The following is a 17,517-nucleotide window of genomic DNA, read 5'->3' on the forward strand; positions in this document are numbered from 1 at the left end:
AATTTTTCAAAATTCTAGTCATAGTTTTTGTAACATTCATGATTTAGCCTCACTTTCCAGGGCTAAAACTTTTTTATTTTAAGCTTTTTTTCCCCTATTGCAATTTGTCCAGCTCTGCTTGTACGGCAGCAATTTCATGGATGAAAGCCTTCCACTGGGGGTAACAGAATATATGTAACAATTTATATTGAGTTTCCATCATGTTGTACCAGTTGCCACATAGGAATGAATTTAGGTTTGCAACACCCTTGTGAGGTAGAGACATAATGATTTTCCTTTATTATAGATTGGAAAACAAAGACTTTATGCAACAAATCCTCAGTCAATCACACAGCCAAGAGCAGATCTCAGCTTTCCCCAAACTGGACTTGTGTTGGCTATTGCAAGACTACTTTTCTGTCTTCGAGATGGTGTTATTTTTCAGATTAAAAGGAACAATATTGTTAATATCAGACAGCTCACAAAAATGTAGGACTGAATGTACACCTGGGCATCCTTTTAAAGTAGTTCCTATAAACTAATATATGTACTTTAGAGAGATCAATGGTGCCGAAAAAATCGAGTGGGAGTTTTGAAGTATTTAGCACTGGGGTCTATGAACTGTTTGTTGGTTTTTGGTTTGTTTGTTTGTTCATCTTTTCAAAGTAGCAATTATTTCTGAAGTTTTCCCTTCTGTTCTCATTTTTTACCTGGAAAGGAAGGCCTGGTGACTCTGATCTACAGTTAAGAACACTTTGAGCTCCCCATATCTCAAAGAACTAAAGAATGAGAAATTGTTAGTAATAGTAGCATAATTACCCCTTTTTGGCAGTAAACAGTCTAGCTGTACCTCTAATGGAGCATAAAAATCAAGCCAATTTTAATGGAATTTTAATAAAATGTTTGGAAATTAATTGCAGTCATTGAGATCCTAAAGTTCCAAAGTCGTTATACTTTGTCACTTAGCAGACCCCTTTGTGATTACTTCTTGAAAATTCCCCCTGCAAACATTTTCTAGGAAGTGTTACTAGATAAAAGTGAAAAGTCAGAAGTATTTCTGTTAATTTCAAAATTCCTTTGGTTTTTGTTCTCTTATATAGCTGTTGTCTTAAAAGTTAATTACATCCTGTCTAAAAATCTGCAGCTGAAAAAATGATAATTTAGTAGTAGGTTTACACATGCGGTTAGATAGATCAGAAGTGTTCTAAAATGCTGCACATATATAAACTATATTTAAACAGTCAGCATTCAAACAAATACTTGATATTCAAATGTTGTAAGCAGAATACTACAAAACCAAATTGAATTCGATCTGATCTCTGCATGTAAGCCTGTGCTGAACTTCCATATGAAAATACGTTTTTATAATAAAAGAGGGAAATAGAGACAAAAATGAGAACAACAGTTTGCATTTATCCCCTGAGGAATTCCTGATCCTTTTAGCACTAAGTTCAGTGCTTTGTCTATAAGCAGTTTCACCATGGGGACCATCATGATGAGAAAAGCAGTGGAAAACACGAATGCAGAAAATAAGAAGTAGAGGGAAATTAGTCAGATACACACTGTTTCACATTTTTTTGATTAAGTAAAATACAGAACAGCAGCTTTCTTTTATTAGTACAGCAGAAAAAGACAGGTGAAATGAACACTGTGTAATGTTTGAAATATAGATGATACATTAAATACACCTGTTTTGATTGGTTTTTTTATGGAATGAACCTGTGGGCCAACCTTCCATGGTCAAACTGTCACTCAAACAGGACTAGAGTTCTGGGTCATAGTGGTTAAACGTTGTCATCAGAATATCACAATGCTAGGTATGGAACCTTGCAACATCTAGAACTGATGCAGGTATGGATATACCAGCCATAGTCTGAAACACAAAAGAAATAGTATCCATTTCATATGCATTTTATGCAGAAGATAAAACCACCCAAAATACAGTAGAAGTTCTATAAGATATGAAGGGTTCCTGCTATGCTGGGAGTTAAACTAATTTAATGTATCAAATAACATCTCTTATCAAAATTGCCCTGGAAAAATGTCCTGCACAATAAGACTTCTCACTACAATATATCACTATAGTATGGATGTAGTTGCTGGGCCTGTTGAAAAATTAATTAGAAAACGGGTCACTGAGCTAAGTACTTGCTATAAGCACATACTCATTAACAAGGTAGTGTTTCACAAAATCTCATATTTTATTTTCATACAACACTACTATGAACAATTACCTTCTAAGAACATCATTAAGTTTCCAAAACCAATCTCTCCAAAGAAGCAAAATGTCAGAAATCTACTTTTGCAGCCTTAGAATAACCTCATCTTCACTGCTCCTGCTGACAGTCTTCAGTTGCATGGCCATGCTTTGTTCTACATGATCAAATACATGCTTTAATCTACATCAGAACTTTCCCTTGTCCAGTGCATAGGGTTAATGCTTGGTTCTTATCTCAGTATTTTCTCTTGGGGTTGGGTTTTTGTTTGTTTTTTTTTTTAGTGCCCGATCCAAGCCCCTTCCTGACTCAGGTTTTTAATTTCATTTTGGCTGGGTTATGGTGCTCACCAATATGCCATGTGCAGTCACTGAGGCCACTTTGCATCACTGTAAGTTGTTGATGGGAGTGGTCAGAGCTGGCTCAGGCTCCCTCTGACTGTAGACCAAACTACCTAGCTCAGTGGCATTGTAAAATCCTTTCTTTAGGCATCAGTGGCAATTCTTCAAAGGCAATGCCAAGCACTCTAATTTCATGTCAACAGTGGTATCATCTCCCTTTTTCTGCCTCTGTGCTATCAGCAGTGGTTTGTGTCAGCAGATATCGTGTCTCCTTCAGCAAGGTGGGAAAAGGCATCCCTAAAGTTGCAGGGAGAAGCGGAGCCCATGCCACCAGTCCACAGTACAGCAGTGCTAACTGTCCCAATCCCCTTCCCCTTTTCTAGGAGAGATGCTGTGTCATACTCACTCTCCTATGCTCTCCAAACAGCATATTTCTCCTCCTCTGCTTGAGGTCCATGTTTCATTTCCTCTGAACGTTTTAGTCTTCATTCAAAACCACAGAGGTGGTTGCAAGTATTTACATGCTTCACAGCTAGAGTAGCAGCTGATTAAAAAACCAGATGCACACTGTTCAAAATGCAAGAGAAGAAAACAGGAGGGGCAAAATGAATGAACTTGTAGAGGGGATGATTTACTGACCACCACACGCTCGCCACTGAGTATCCCTTCCTATCATCTCTATATTATTCTTGAAGGGGACTTGATGGAGTGCAGAGTACCTCAGGAGACCTAGACCTGGAAGTGAACATTCGGTGCCCCCATTGCTGGATCCCCGGTCCTGCCTCCTATGCCAGCTATAGACAAAGGAGTTAGACAACTCTTCCGCTATCATTTTATTGTCCCCATCATTCTACTCCAGGTAACAACTAGTTACTTCTGCCTCTATGCTTGCAAATCCAAAGGTGCTGGAAGGAATGGCATGGAGACACGTGGAAGCAGTGGTTACCTGTGCAAAACACTGGAGTCTGGAGCCACTCATCAGGACATACAAGCTTTTCCATAAAACCAGAAACTGAGAACCATTCTCCAAGACTGCCTTTGCCTACTAAAGACCAATCTTTCTTATCTGTAAGGGACTTGTTTCTTTCACTGCTTATCACTTTCTGCAATAACTGAGCAGGAAACATGCAGAAACCTGCCTTTCCTTGTTTTTTTTGCCAGCTCCTCAAGTCAAGTCCATCGTGGACAGCAATTGGTTCTGAAATGCTGAAAGAATGACTATCCCTCACTGAAGGTCATTCTTCTTTCCATGAGGATTCCAACGAAAATAGCCAGGAATAAAAATAAGGATATTTGCTTTTTGAAAATAGTCCTATTTTGTTTGTATGATTTACACATTTAAGAACATGCACTGAACATCAACACAAAAAATGGAATATTTTATGAGCCTTAAACTTACAAGAAATCTGTTTTTCTGGAATAAGAATATGGAAATGTTCACAAGAATTCTTCTGGAAATGTTCATGCAGTTTTATCAAAAATAAAATCAAGGTTCAAGGGTGATTTTAGCATGGCACAAATTGAATCCAAAAGTCTAGTGAGGTTGAACATTATTATTGGTGATTTTCTACTATATGAACTGTGAAATGGACATAAGGACTCTTAGGAGTATCAAGGTTTGTTTAATGTTTTTTGGCTCCAAATTTGATTAACTAAAATTTAATACAGCACAAATACCTGCTGTATGGTGAAAAATGGGTATTACCATTTCTTATGTTGGAAATTGTATGGTCTTCCCCTTTAATGAATTGGCAGTCAGAATTTCGTAGCAATAAATCTTGGCCCTGAAAAACAGAATCACAGAATATACTAAATTGGGAGATACCCACAAGGATTATCAAGTCCAACTCCTGGTCCTGAACAGGACTAAGAGATTTAAGTTTATCTAAACTTTAGTGTAATTCTGGAGTTTTTAAAAAAATCAGAAAAATGTTTCTGAATCTCTCTTTTTAAAGTATATATGCATATCAGCTGATAGATTAGAACTGACAGTCTCACAGGGTAAGAGTTTGTCACCCAGAAATGTTTATGGGTAAGTGATGTGAAAAATACTCTATGAGAGGAATTGAAGACTTATCCTCCTTTTCATTTGGGGCTAATCTTTCAGTCTAGAAAAATAGTTTTTGAATACAAAAATGGGTAAGTTTTCAGATTTAGAGTTATTTATTAAAAAAGCTTTCTAAATTCTGTAGTTTTGCAGTGTTCTGAAGACAGCTGTCAGCACTGTAAATTTTGAGGAGATGTCTGAGACACTTCAAAGTACATCATTGTGTGTTTGTTTAAAACACTGACTGCTGCATAAAAATATCTCCATGTATATAGTTTTTCCTTACTTCATTGTTTTTCACAGTAAGTCTTGTTTTTTGGAGATATCACCATGTGCTGTGTAAAACATTAATGTATTTCACGTCTACCTCTCATGTTATATAATCATCCCTGTTACACTTATACAGTGTTGGACTTCTGTGCAAGATATACATAACATAAAGCTAAAAATATCATTCTAGTCAAATGAATAGCTGGGCTTGCAATAGTCTTTAGCACTATCAAGTGGTAGTAGAAAATCTGCTGCCACTGTGCCTTATCTTCAGTAGGACGAATTATGAATCACAATTTGTCCTTTAGTGTTTACATGCACTTAAAATGTTCATCTACCAGACACATAGCCAACTTATTTCAGAATGAACATTTTTGAGTGGGCTTTTGACTCACAACACATTTGACTGGAAACAAAATGAAATAGGAACCCTTAGCCATTACTCATGTGGGGATAACTTGTAGATACATGTACACATGCTGGGTAAATGGCATTCATTTCCTAGGAGAGTATGTGACTTGTGGATTTTTTAAATTTTTAGATTCTCAGTTTGGAAAGCACCAATTCATCATCTAGTCAGACACTTACTCTGTTGCTAGCCCAGGAGTTTAATCCAGTTACCCCAGTGCTGAGATCAGTAGTTGGATTTATGCTGCATTGGAAACAGAGTTTCTGAAACTGCATCCACACTTGACCCACTCAGAAGCTATTCTTTCATATGGGCAGTTTAATTCAGTGATTCATCATCTTCATTGCTAAAGGCATATGCTTTTCTAAATTCTTAGCTATGTTACTACATTGTATTGCTTCCTTTCCCTCCAAAGTGAGTGTAATTATTTATGTTTTCTTGTACTGTAGATACATTTGATGACTTTCAGTAACTTATAGAGATGGCTAAATTCTAATCTTACTCTAAACAATAAGACTTATGAATGTAAACTTAATTCATACTCCTATTTAATGCATGTATTAATAAGAACTTTGCTAAAAAATTACCTTCTTAACTATTTACCTTTATTTTGTTTGTCACTACCTGAATGATTTCAGTATTAAAATACTGTGCCTTCTCAGCCATATGAACGTGGATCAGATAGTCCCAAAAAATATCCTGGCTTTCCAGAAGAAAAACACCTTTTGAATTCTAAACTATAAACTTTCTTTCTGAGCATTAAGATCTGAGAAAATTATGAATGCATCCTGAACTGTAATTGAGGCACTGTTATCAACCTCCAGTCTAAGCATTTCTTCTAATCTTTCCTCTTTCACAAAGCTCAGATCCAGGGATGTGCAAGACCCGTTGGCAGTGGTTCATCCTCTGTCACAGGGACTTGCGATTCAGCCAAACCTTGGTACTTCAGACAATAAATACATTTCACTTCTCTTTGGGAAAAGTAAGAAAAAAAAAAAGAAAAAACAAAAAAACCTGAATAAATAGAAAAGCAGATACAGAACTTACTTGCTGACTTTAATTTATGCCATGCATTTGGGAAAAATGTGTTCTTCTGAGCTACCCCTGCAGCTATGCAGTCAACAGGGAGTTTTCTTGCTATAATACGTGTGGTTGTACACTTTTCCTGCTACTCCAGACATCCAAATGCAAAATCCAGCATTCAGAGACATGATGTGGATTTTTGACATTCCCAGGGCACTCAGGGTCTGGAAGCTGATAAATGGATTATAATGAGATATAAATATAGTATTTTTAACCCTGACAGATATGAACTAGCGCCAATAATATTTTTCATTTCATATAAGAAAAAACAGTATGCACACTAATCCATGAAAAAGGCTAAAACTTGGTAAATATAAGCAGTACTTCTTAGGAATTGTTAAACAGTTTTTATTTTCACTTTCACTAAGACAATGGGAAAATTAAAAAACAGTCAGCTTTTAACGTCTTCTGAAATTTCAGATTGTTAGATCAAGCAAAATAGGGATAGCTTTCACTGTTTCAAAATGTGAACACCCTGTTGGGACATACATAACAGTAATGAAATTGCTTTTATAAAATACAGGAATATAGCTCCTTGTGGCCTGTGCCATCCCTCTTTGTGAACTGAAAGACTTCTTACACCATGGCTCTTCAAAAACAATGTTTTATAGAGGAGGTCATGTACTGCAAAGAAAGAGCTGTGATATGGAAGACCTTTCAACACAAAATGTTACAATCTTTGCAAAATATTATAGTACATTTTAGCATTGTACATTACGCTACTGGATTACTCATGTATTGCTTGCCTTAGCTGTCACAGCAGGATTATTTGGAGGGGCAGGGATGAAACTAAAGCATTTTAATTTGGATTTTTATCCCCTGGAAGCACATGAGGGCTAAAAAGTACCTAACTAGACTGTCTAATTGTAACAATATTCACAATTACCACTGCAATTTTGGGGTGATACCGTATAAAGAATGACAAGAAAGACAGCTGGGAACTGGAAAGTCATTAAAATATGTGGACAGGCATATAATATCCTATACCATTCAGTGATAACACAAACATCCTTTCTGGCCATACTTCTGAGGTCTGAAAGCACACCACCATGAAAATTGGTCTCACTAGATAGAGAGACAGAGGCATGCTGGGTGTGTGGACAGAGGTGTTCAAAAAAGCCATTTAGCCCTTTCACTACTATGATGAAAAAACTTTTCTGGTAAGAAAAAACTGTAGTAGCTATTTCTGTGGAAAAGCTGGAACCAGTTATCTTGTTAATAGATAAGAAAACTTAGTGAATTCATTCGAAGTTTAACAGCGAATCTTTCCATCAGTCCAGCTTCTATAGAAAACAAAGTGTTTCAGACTGAGACATATTTTACAGTCTTTCACTCATCCAACTCTTTTAGCAAGCTTATTCTTATGTACACATAAATAGTCTGAGATGCAGTGAGAAAATTATAATTAAAAAATACAAACAAAAGTCTAAATTGTTTTGCATAACATAAGGGTTCCATAAAAAAAAAAAAAGTCATAATTTGCATTCAATACCATCAGTGTATAAGAAATAGATGGAAATTTATATTAAGCAGTGAAATTAACTCATGCAAACTGAGCCATGTGTCAAACCCAAAGCCTATTAGACTTTCTGGATTCTGTATAACCACATCTGACTCATCATTGAATTTGGGTCATTCTTTATGCGGAGTCTTTTATGGCACAGAATTTCTCCAGTCCTAAACCTTGAATGTGCAATATATCTAACTTCTAATGACACTAATAATTGAAAATATTATTATTACCTTTATTGTTATTTCACTAGTTCTCATTCCCAGATGGTTCCATTTTAGGTTCTGACTCCATTGTGTTAATTTTGCTGTATGAATAGAGACAAAAAGACTTTTCTGTAGAGAAGTGCCTTCGCTTAATTTATAATGTTACAATAAAGTGCCTGTTGCAAATACCAGAGAGTGAAGGGAGAGATAGCAAAAAAAATCCCCTGCATTTATACTGGCTGCTAGCTGCACTGCTTCATGCTTCTCCACAAGCTGAATGTGTTTCTAAAATTATTTGTCTACAAATTTCAGTGGCCCTCTACTTATCTATTGTCAAACGTGATTGATTTACTGTAAGAAATATTGAGTAAGACACAAATACTAATCAGAATCTGATATATCCATATTTCATTTTGATTTCGCCTTTGGTACACAGCAGTGCTTTTAGATATGAAGTGTTATTTATGATTTTCTATTTGAAATATATATGTGGAATGAAAACAAACTCAAAACAAGAATACTTTAGAGGAATGACTCCTAACAAAAAAACCTGAAATATTCTGTTATCTGGCATGCTCATGGTACAGTTGATCACAAACAGGGCAACCAAGAAAATTCAGTTCCAGGGTTGTCTGTATTTAATTTTTTTAGTTTTGCAGATGACAGATCTCTCTGTCTTTCTTTCTCTGTACAAATAAAATGTTGCGAACTAAAACATGAAAAAAAGACACTGTCTAAATGAAGAATTCACCTGACTGCATTTACCAAGCACTAAAATCTATTGGTATCATGCAGAAAATAAATTAATGATCTATTCAATAATTTTTTTTAATATATATATTATTGCTAATGATTATATTATACTAGCACCCACAAGACAACTGGTACTTCCCAAGCATAAAGGGACAAATGTTACGTCAGGAAGAGTGACAGATAAAACTGGGACAAAAAATTTGATACTCTGGCAGGATATTAAGTATGAAGGTTAGAAGAGACCATCTAACTTCTTAGGAGCTCCTTCTCATTTCCCTGGGTTTAACACCCTTTCTTATAAATAAATAAACCCCACTGTAATCAAATATTATCTCTTGAGTTCATGCGTTAATCTCATCAGCAAACTAAACTTTATCAATTAGAAAATATACTTGGGAGGGCCCACAGACTGAAAAATTCCATGATTTTACAACTAAGATAAAAGTGAAAAGGAATATTACCTTGTGAAGATGTACCATGGTTCATCCAGACAGAAATGTTAGGAAAGCAAAGCTTAGTAAAACTGGGACAACCACCTGATACACAGCAGGCAACTGGTAAAGGGGGAAATGTAAACATCCAGATAACTGTTTGGAAAAATGTAATTAAGGAGTCATGTCAGTGGTATGTTTCCAAGCTGAAGAGAACCTTCTGGGGCTGTTACTGTTCAGAACTTAAATTAATGACCTTGTACAGTGCATAGAGAACACAGCTTTTAAAACTTTTAAAACCCATTCCATACTGGGAAGGGTTGCAAATACTTTGAAGGACAGGATTAAAAGTCAAAACAATTTTGACAAATTGGAGAAGAGGCCTGGAAAAGTAGATGTAATTTAATAAAGATAAATGTAAATTTTTATACTATGTAGAAATAATCATCTTTACAGACAAAGAACAGGGAGCATCAGGCTAAAATCTGAGAGGGAAGTTGATGACAGAATGAGCACATATAAAAATAAAATTATTTTGTAAAAAAAACCCATCAAAAAACACAACAAGGAAAAGTAGAACCAACCTATGAATATCACACTAGTATATACAAATAGCTGTATTTTAAGATTTGGAATAACCCTCTTATTTGGATCTGATACAAATGCAGTGGGAGAAAAAGAATGATCAGACGACTAAAGGACATGATTTCTGAAGAAAATCTAAAGGAGCTGAGTTATCCATGACAATAGATTTTTAAATACATGGAAGGTTAGTTTCCAAGATTATGATGATAAACTGTCTTGTCATATTCACTTTAGCCAGAACAAGAATCAATAGGCTTAATTTGCAAAATTATTAGGAGTTAGGAAATTAATTACAGCAGGCAGAATAGTTAAATAGTAAAAGGCTCTATATAGAGGTTTGTGGGGTTTTTTTGTTTGGTTTGGTTGATTGGTTTTGTTTGTGGGTTTGGGGTTTGGTTTTGTTTGTTTGCTTGTTTGTTTTCCTCCTTGAAAGATGGCTAGAATAAGTAAGGTGACTTTCTCAGGTCTAGAAACAGGTAGATTGCCCTAGCCTTTCTGTAGGGTAGATGATCTCTTGGCCTCTTTTCCAACCCTATTTTCTATTATTCTACCTTCAGTGCATCTACTCATAATGCCTATATTTCTGTGTCATACATGACTGTTTGAAAAATGTATTGGTAAAAGACTATTTTCCAAATAGAGGAAATATAGGAAATAGAATAGAGGGTATCTTGAAGTGAAGTGAACACTTTACAGTCTGGCCAGAGGTGCAGAACTAGAGCACAGCACTAGATTCCACTCTGATAGTAACTGATAGTAACTGGAGACCAAGGGAAAGTGAGAAAAAGAGAGGACGACTGATCAGAAAAGTGTGAAAAATGTGCAGATGGATTCAATGCATTTAGGAAGGAAACTTGATCCAATCAGGAGTCTTAAATCTCCTTTTATAAAAAAAATACTATTTTCCTATGCATAGAAAGTAAGCATGCAAGCTACGATATGTATCTCTCCTTAGATTAATAGATAATAAAATGTGTGTGGTGGTAGGAGGGTGTACATGTGTGTTTGTTTGCAAAGACATAAGAATAAGGAGCAACAAAACATCTGTCTATGGGGGAAGGCATGATTCCCAATTTGTGTCTTCTTACATGAATAGTTTGCAGGAAATCTACTGAACAAAAACTTAATTCTTGCCGCCACCTCACTAATCAATTCCAATCTTTACTCGCAAGTTACAGGAAGAAGCTTTTCCTGTTAAGACTGCCACTGGACAGAAATTTTCCAGTGAGAACTTTTTCTCACTGGAAAAATTAAAATCCACCAAAAAATAGACTGAAATGACTTAGTGCAAAGTCTGAGATCCAAGACTGGAGTGTTTGGGATTTTTTTTAAAGTCAGAGAGAGACAGAAACAGGAAGGACAAGAGACATGATACCGGTAATTTGAAAACGGTGTTTCTGTGACAGATCACTTGATTTAAGTTCTTGCTTTCTGTTCTTTCACAGCATGCAGATCTGCCCATGGCACACTCTGATGCTGGTCTTTCTTAATCTGTTCTGTTCAGGGGACAGTGGAACAGCCATCCTCTTTATCTATGCAATGGACCATTGACTAGTGAAAGGCCTTGAGCCTGGTTTACCGGGTGACACTCACTATCTCACTTCCCAAACTTTCAGAATATCACACAATTAAGAAAAAAAATCCAAACCACCAAGAAAAAACCCAAACAAAAACCCACTAAAAAGTAAAAAAAAAGATGAGCTTAAGTTGATGAGACCTTGGCCTTTAGCACTCTCTTCAATGTCTTCATTTATGTTACTTACTGGGACAAATGGGCATGCCTGAGAATTTTATACTTACTGTTTCATTTCTTTCTGACTAAAGATTTTCACAAGAAAACTATTGGTAGCTCAGTTATGTAATAAATACCTGTGTACTACATATCTGTATTTTAAATTCAAAATAAACCCCATGTTTTTCTTTTTTTTTTTTTTAACTTGTGTTAATCCTGTTCTCACAGTTTTGTTTATCTGGACTCTCTGTTTTCTACCTTTCTTTGAAATTTGGTTTAATTATTTACCTTGAGTTTAATCTCTCTTTCTACCAGAGCCCAAAATGACCAGAGCTCCACTCCTGTTCTTATTTAAGTACATAGCAGCAGTTATATTAACTTCAGCAAAATAGAATAAAATCTCTTATGCTTCCAGAGGACTAGAGTAACATTTTGATCCATTTCATACTAATAATACATTAATTTTCTCTAGAAAATTTAGAGATAAACCAATGTACATGGATAGCGGTAAGATGTAATTTGAAATTGTGTTTTTGTATGACACAGCTGAGTGCAATAACAAACAGAGTAAAAAATAAGTCCACTTGCTGCATTGTAGCTGTGAGACTGAAAGGATGCAGAAAAGTGGTGACTATTTATATGATACAAATGCTACATGCATATTCCCACTTCATTTCATTAACTGACCTGAAAAAAAAAATCACAGATTTTCATTCCATCAATAAATTGGGAAAAAGGAATTTAAAAGACTGGAGAAAAAGGCAGGTAATATGAATCTAAACTGCTCATCATGGGAGTCACTGTTCATTATTTTATTTTTCCCCAGCTTTTTGAAGATACAAAGCATTCTACTGTATTTTTAAAACTGTGGTTTGAACAGCTACATTTAGCAGTGAAAATATATAAGGATATTTGAAAGCACAAACCAGAGGCAGATTTAAACAGATTTTATTGGTATGACTCACTGAGACCCTGCATTCAAAAGGACCTGCTGGGATTGCCACTTATGGTATTTACCGAGAAATAGCAGGGATACAGCTCCATGCATGGTTAATACGCACCCCAGACATGAAAGTCTGGAAGGTAATTGTCCATGATGAAGCTAGTCACCCTGGACTCTTACAAGCATTAGATTCTAATTTCTCTAATAAACATCTAATGCTATGACACATGAAAAAGATAGGACAGAGGAGCTTCTGGCACTATGTATACTTCTTGACTAAAAAGTAACTATTAGATGCCTAAGTGAGATAAGGTAATACTGAGAGCTCAGGTAATTAGCTTTATCTCTCATCTCCTTCCCTGCTTGCCCCAGGCCAAGGCAAGGAAGCTGTGTATAGCTATGCCACCTCTACTCTTCTTCTGCCCTTCCTTCCTCTGCAATTCTTCCTCTCGTACCTCTGCACACTAGTCAGGCATCACGCATTTTTATATCCATCATAAGACATATTTTGGTGCCAGCCTCCTGCTCTTTCACTGTGGAAATTGCCTCCCATGCATTCACAGCATAATATTTCGGCATCTTTTCTGCTCTGTGACCAGCAACATCAGTAGCAACCACAGAGGGCTGCAGAGCAGTATAGAGGTTGCGAAACTTCCAAGGCATTGGGAGTGCACTTTTGAGGGGGACTGGTGCTTGGAAATGTTTCCCCCATAGTCACATTAGCACCAAGTGGGCTTTGTGTTGCAATTGCCGTGCCTTATGGTAGATGCACAGGTACTGGTATGACTGGCCTTACATGCTTTGAGAGAGGGTTCTGTTTAGATGTGTACAGGCCTTTCTGCAACTGCTGCTGAATTGTCTTGTTTAAGCACAAGACCATATTTTGGTGGTTACGTTACATACTAAAAGCATACAGCCATATTATATTGTAGAGAAAGCCACTTTTCAGGAAGATAATTTAAAATGGTTGATTTACTAGGTAATTAGGACAGGACAGAGGTAAGGTACCTCCTGACTACAAAAAAGCCTACAACAACCAAACCCTTAGATTTCCTTCAGAAAGTATATTTGTCACTGTCACAGCTTGCCTACATGCTGAACAGTACCAATAATTCTATTTCAGACTTGTGTTTCTGACACAACAGATCACATTTGTCCCTTTTTTCTACAGCTTTTTCACTTTCTTTCTTGAGCAGGAACCACATGGCAGATAATATTAATCTGACCTTTCTCTTGTCCTGGTATGTAAAGTTTTTTCTCTCCTTTTGTTATCACTTTATATATACAACTACAGTAAATGTCAATAACTGATGAGCAGTAAACAATTTGTTTGCTTCCTGCTCTTGTGTAAGTCAGAAAAAAAGAAAAAAAAGACATCTTACAGTAAGATATTTTAAAGACAAATATTTTATCAAATGTTTGTGAAACAGTGAGTGACACTGCTGTTCATATCATCCTCTTCTAGAATGAAACAAAAAAAACAAACAAAGAAGACTCTTCTGAAGTGCAGAAATGAAGTGGTGCTGTCTCAATGCCATACAGCAAGTCATGTTCATCCCACTCCTTTCCAACAGGTCTTCCAGAGCCACCCACCTCTCCTTAAAAGCTTAATCTCTTTAGAAAACCATGTTCCTTCCATTTCAAAGACTAGTTTTGAAGTACTCTTTTATTCAAAATAAGAGGATTTTGTAAATGTCATATGTTGCTTCAACAAAACAGAATAGCTTCTCTGTTTCCTTTCCCTCCCTTCAAAACAAAACAACTTGAATTTTTATTAAAATTACTTAAACTGCATGTGTTTTTTAAAGGAAGAGCTGAATTGTTTTTTCTCTAATAACTTTATCAGATTTGTAATCTAAGAGTACATATAACAGTTTGCATAGAGTTAGTAAATTATGAATAGATCATTCAATAAACCTTTAATCAGCTGTTAAAAATCCCAGAAGGCTGTTAGGTTACTTATGTCTCTAGCTTATAACCTTGAAACAGTGGACATGTATAGCAATATAGTATGTATTTGTTCATACCTGTAATTACTCTTAATTACTTATTAACCCTTCATTATTGCAAAGAATAACATGAGTTTTTTCACACCACTCTCTGCCTATTGAGTTTCTGGGCTAATAAAGTGCATTGAGTACCTCCTGGTTCCAAGGAACCCATATTTTTGGCAATGTCTTGCAGCAACCATAGGAATTTTGCCACAGATCTTTTCTTCTAACTGAGAGCTTTGTGTATGATTGGGACACAGAAGGGCCCAGAGGACGTGAAGGGAATCAAAGCAGCTCACGGTTTTGGTTTCTTGTGCTTTACTGACAGCCTATTGACATTTCTAAAATATTCCCCCAGCATAATTTCCTTTCCCACTTTCCACCTCTCACTTGATTCAGAGAGACTAAAAATAAAGTAGAAAGTTACTCAGAGGCTGAGTCCTTCTTCTACAGTATTTGTGAATATCAGACTTAAAAACTAAGTGGTTGCAAGGATGTTAAACTTCTCAGAGCACAATGTTAGTGCAACCCCTGGAAAGGCTTCCTGGAATGAGCCATTACACAGAGACCTCCTCTTCTGCTTTACCAGATCAGTGGTGTTGGATAGGATATTTTAAGCAGAATGAACAAATCTTTCAAATTTAAGAAAAATCAAGATGAGAAACAAATACAAAAGCAATTCTCCTCTCCAGCTGGGGCTGGTGAGGTAGACTCCCATGTACTTTCCTCCGATTCAGCTGTGGATAATAAATTACTTGCACAATACAACACTGTTGCTAACTTTTTCTTCTCTACTTATGAATGCAAACACCCGTGTAGTTAATTGCTTTATAATAGACAGAAGGGGAGCCTTGGCTGCCATATTACTTTCCTGCAACATAGCCAAGTAACACACTCCTTACTGCAGCATACAAAGGATAGAACAACTGGAGGACAAAAGCGGCCAGTCTTAGAAGTCCAACAGTCTGGCACCACACAATCTGCCACTGCAGTAGCTCCATCATGTATGAATATCTGTGCTCACCTCCAGAGCCAGGAGCTAAGAGCAACTCTCTCCTGAACTCAGGGAATTAGAAAGCACGTGGTGTCCTGCAGCTGACTCTACTCATGGCCAAACAGCATTCAGCTGGTGGATGAAACCTGACTGTCCTAACAGCTTAATCCACTCAGGTCGTACTGATTTAACACTGACCACCTGAAGCTACTGCTGTAAACGAAGCTTAACTCCACATCTTTGTTTTAATTTCCCACTATGCTTTCTGTACATATTTATAACAAATGTGGGTTATAACATAATCATATTGATAAATTAATTCAGCCGCTCACAAGATTGCTAACCTTCTGCAATTAATTTGTTAAGATGATCATAAGATATTGTCATGTTTAAATAGTTTTGAGTACAGAATATTCAAGGATGTAGCAAGTTCCCAAATTGACATAAAATGAGATTAGTATATCAATGGAATACATGAATTCTAATATGAGTTAAATTTAAATGTAAACAAGTTGAAAGCTATTAATAAGGCACTCAGACACACTAGGAAGGAGAACTATGCCAAAGAAATCTTGACCAAGTAGCATTTTATTAGATTAGTAGTCCAGCATTTACTTATTACAGAAGAATAAATAAAATAAAAACTGCTACTTTCTGGAAATGAGAATACAATAGATGAGCTAATGTCATGATAGAAAGGTCATGATAACTTGATTCCCATATATTTTGGGGGTATAACATTTGATTTGAGAGTTTGACAGCCACAGCTTTGGTATCCTCAGTTCATGTCTCACATTCATCTCTAATGTCACCTAGCTCACATCTGACACAACTTTGATTTCATAATCTTTATGTCACTTCCATCTGAAAGTCTATCAGCAGTGATACCCAAAAGACTACCAGAATTCTCAGTGATTCCTCTGCCAAAACTCTTTTTCACATTCCAACTGCATTTCAGCTTTATTGCTGTGGTTCCTGATTTACGTAATCATAGCTTCTCAGATGAAAACCCCATCATTTACCCCATCCCTATATATAAATGACTGTTTCTCCTCCAACTTCATTAATTTCATTTATGGTTTTGGATTAATTTTCATGTTCCATCTCTTGTTTTGAGATATCGAGTCTCTGAAGCTTAATCTGCTCCAGCAGAACCATCTGTTAAAATCCCATCTCTAGCCAGCTCCCTCCTTCCTGCTGCCTCAGGGTTGTCTGGGGGATTTGCTGCAGATGCTTTGCATGACAGGCAGCCTTCCATGCTCCTTCAGGTTTGAACCATGAACCAGGCTTGCTACAGGTTCTTCCTTTTCTCTTTGCTCCCTTATTCCCCTTTCCTGTCACTAGAAAAAAAAGAAAAAGGTTAATTTGTTGTCATGTCACTGTGGGCATGTGGGCATACAGGACTTTTGTCAGTGGTGGCTGAAAAAGGTGCTACTCAAAACAGATGTGGCTGTTGGAAGAGATGGGTTCAAGGGCAAGAGGAAGATGACAATGCCCAGTTTGCATAATGCAGAAAATAATACTTAACTGAGGTGATTTCCCCCCACCTTTAAAACAAAAATTATGTATTCAAAACTTTTTTTTGCCTGAATAAAGCATCATTTGTGTATGTTAGTACTCATAATCTCTCTACAGCACACAGTTTTTGCATAATTTGGTGTTTTCATATGACCTAGGGGCACCAAGCAGAATTAAGGATCATATAGGTAGAGATATTTTATAATCATTTGGACATTACTTATCAGCTGAGAGCAGCAAAGTTTTTAATGTACTTTTCAAAAAAGTATATTCTTGCTGCAAGAAGTACAGAAGAGAATTGGAGGACTCTGTCTCACCTCTACTTACACCTGTCATGGACAAAATTAAGAACTTCGATATTCTGTACATAGAAAAGTCCTTAACCCTGTGTAGGCACCATTCACCAATAGCTAAAATATGCCTGTGTTATTAACACTGGTTTGGACACAAATCTCAAACATAGTCCCATACAAGCTACTATGAAGAAAATTAACTCCCTCCCAACCATA

This window comes from Corapipo altera, unplaced genomic scaffold (assembly GCF_003945725.1).
Source record: "Corapipo altera isolate COAL_440 unplaced genomic scaffold, ASM394572v1 1, whole genome shotgun sequence".
Classification (NCBI taxonomy): Eukaryota; Metazoa; Chordata; class Aves; order Passeriformes; family Pipridae; genus Corapipo; species Corapipo altera.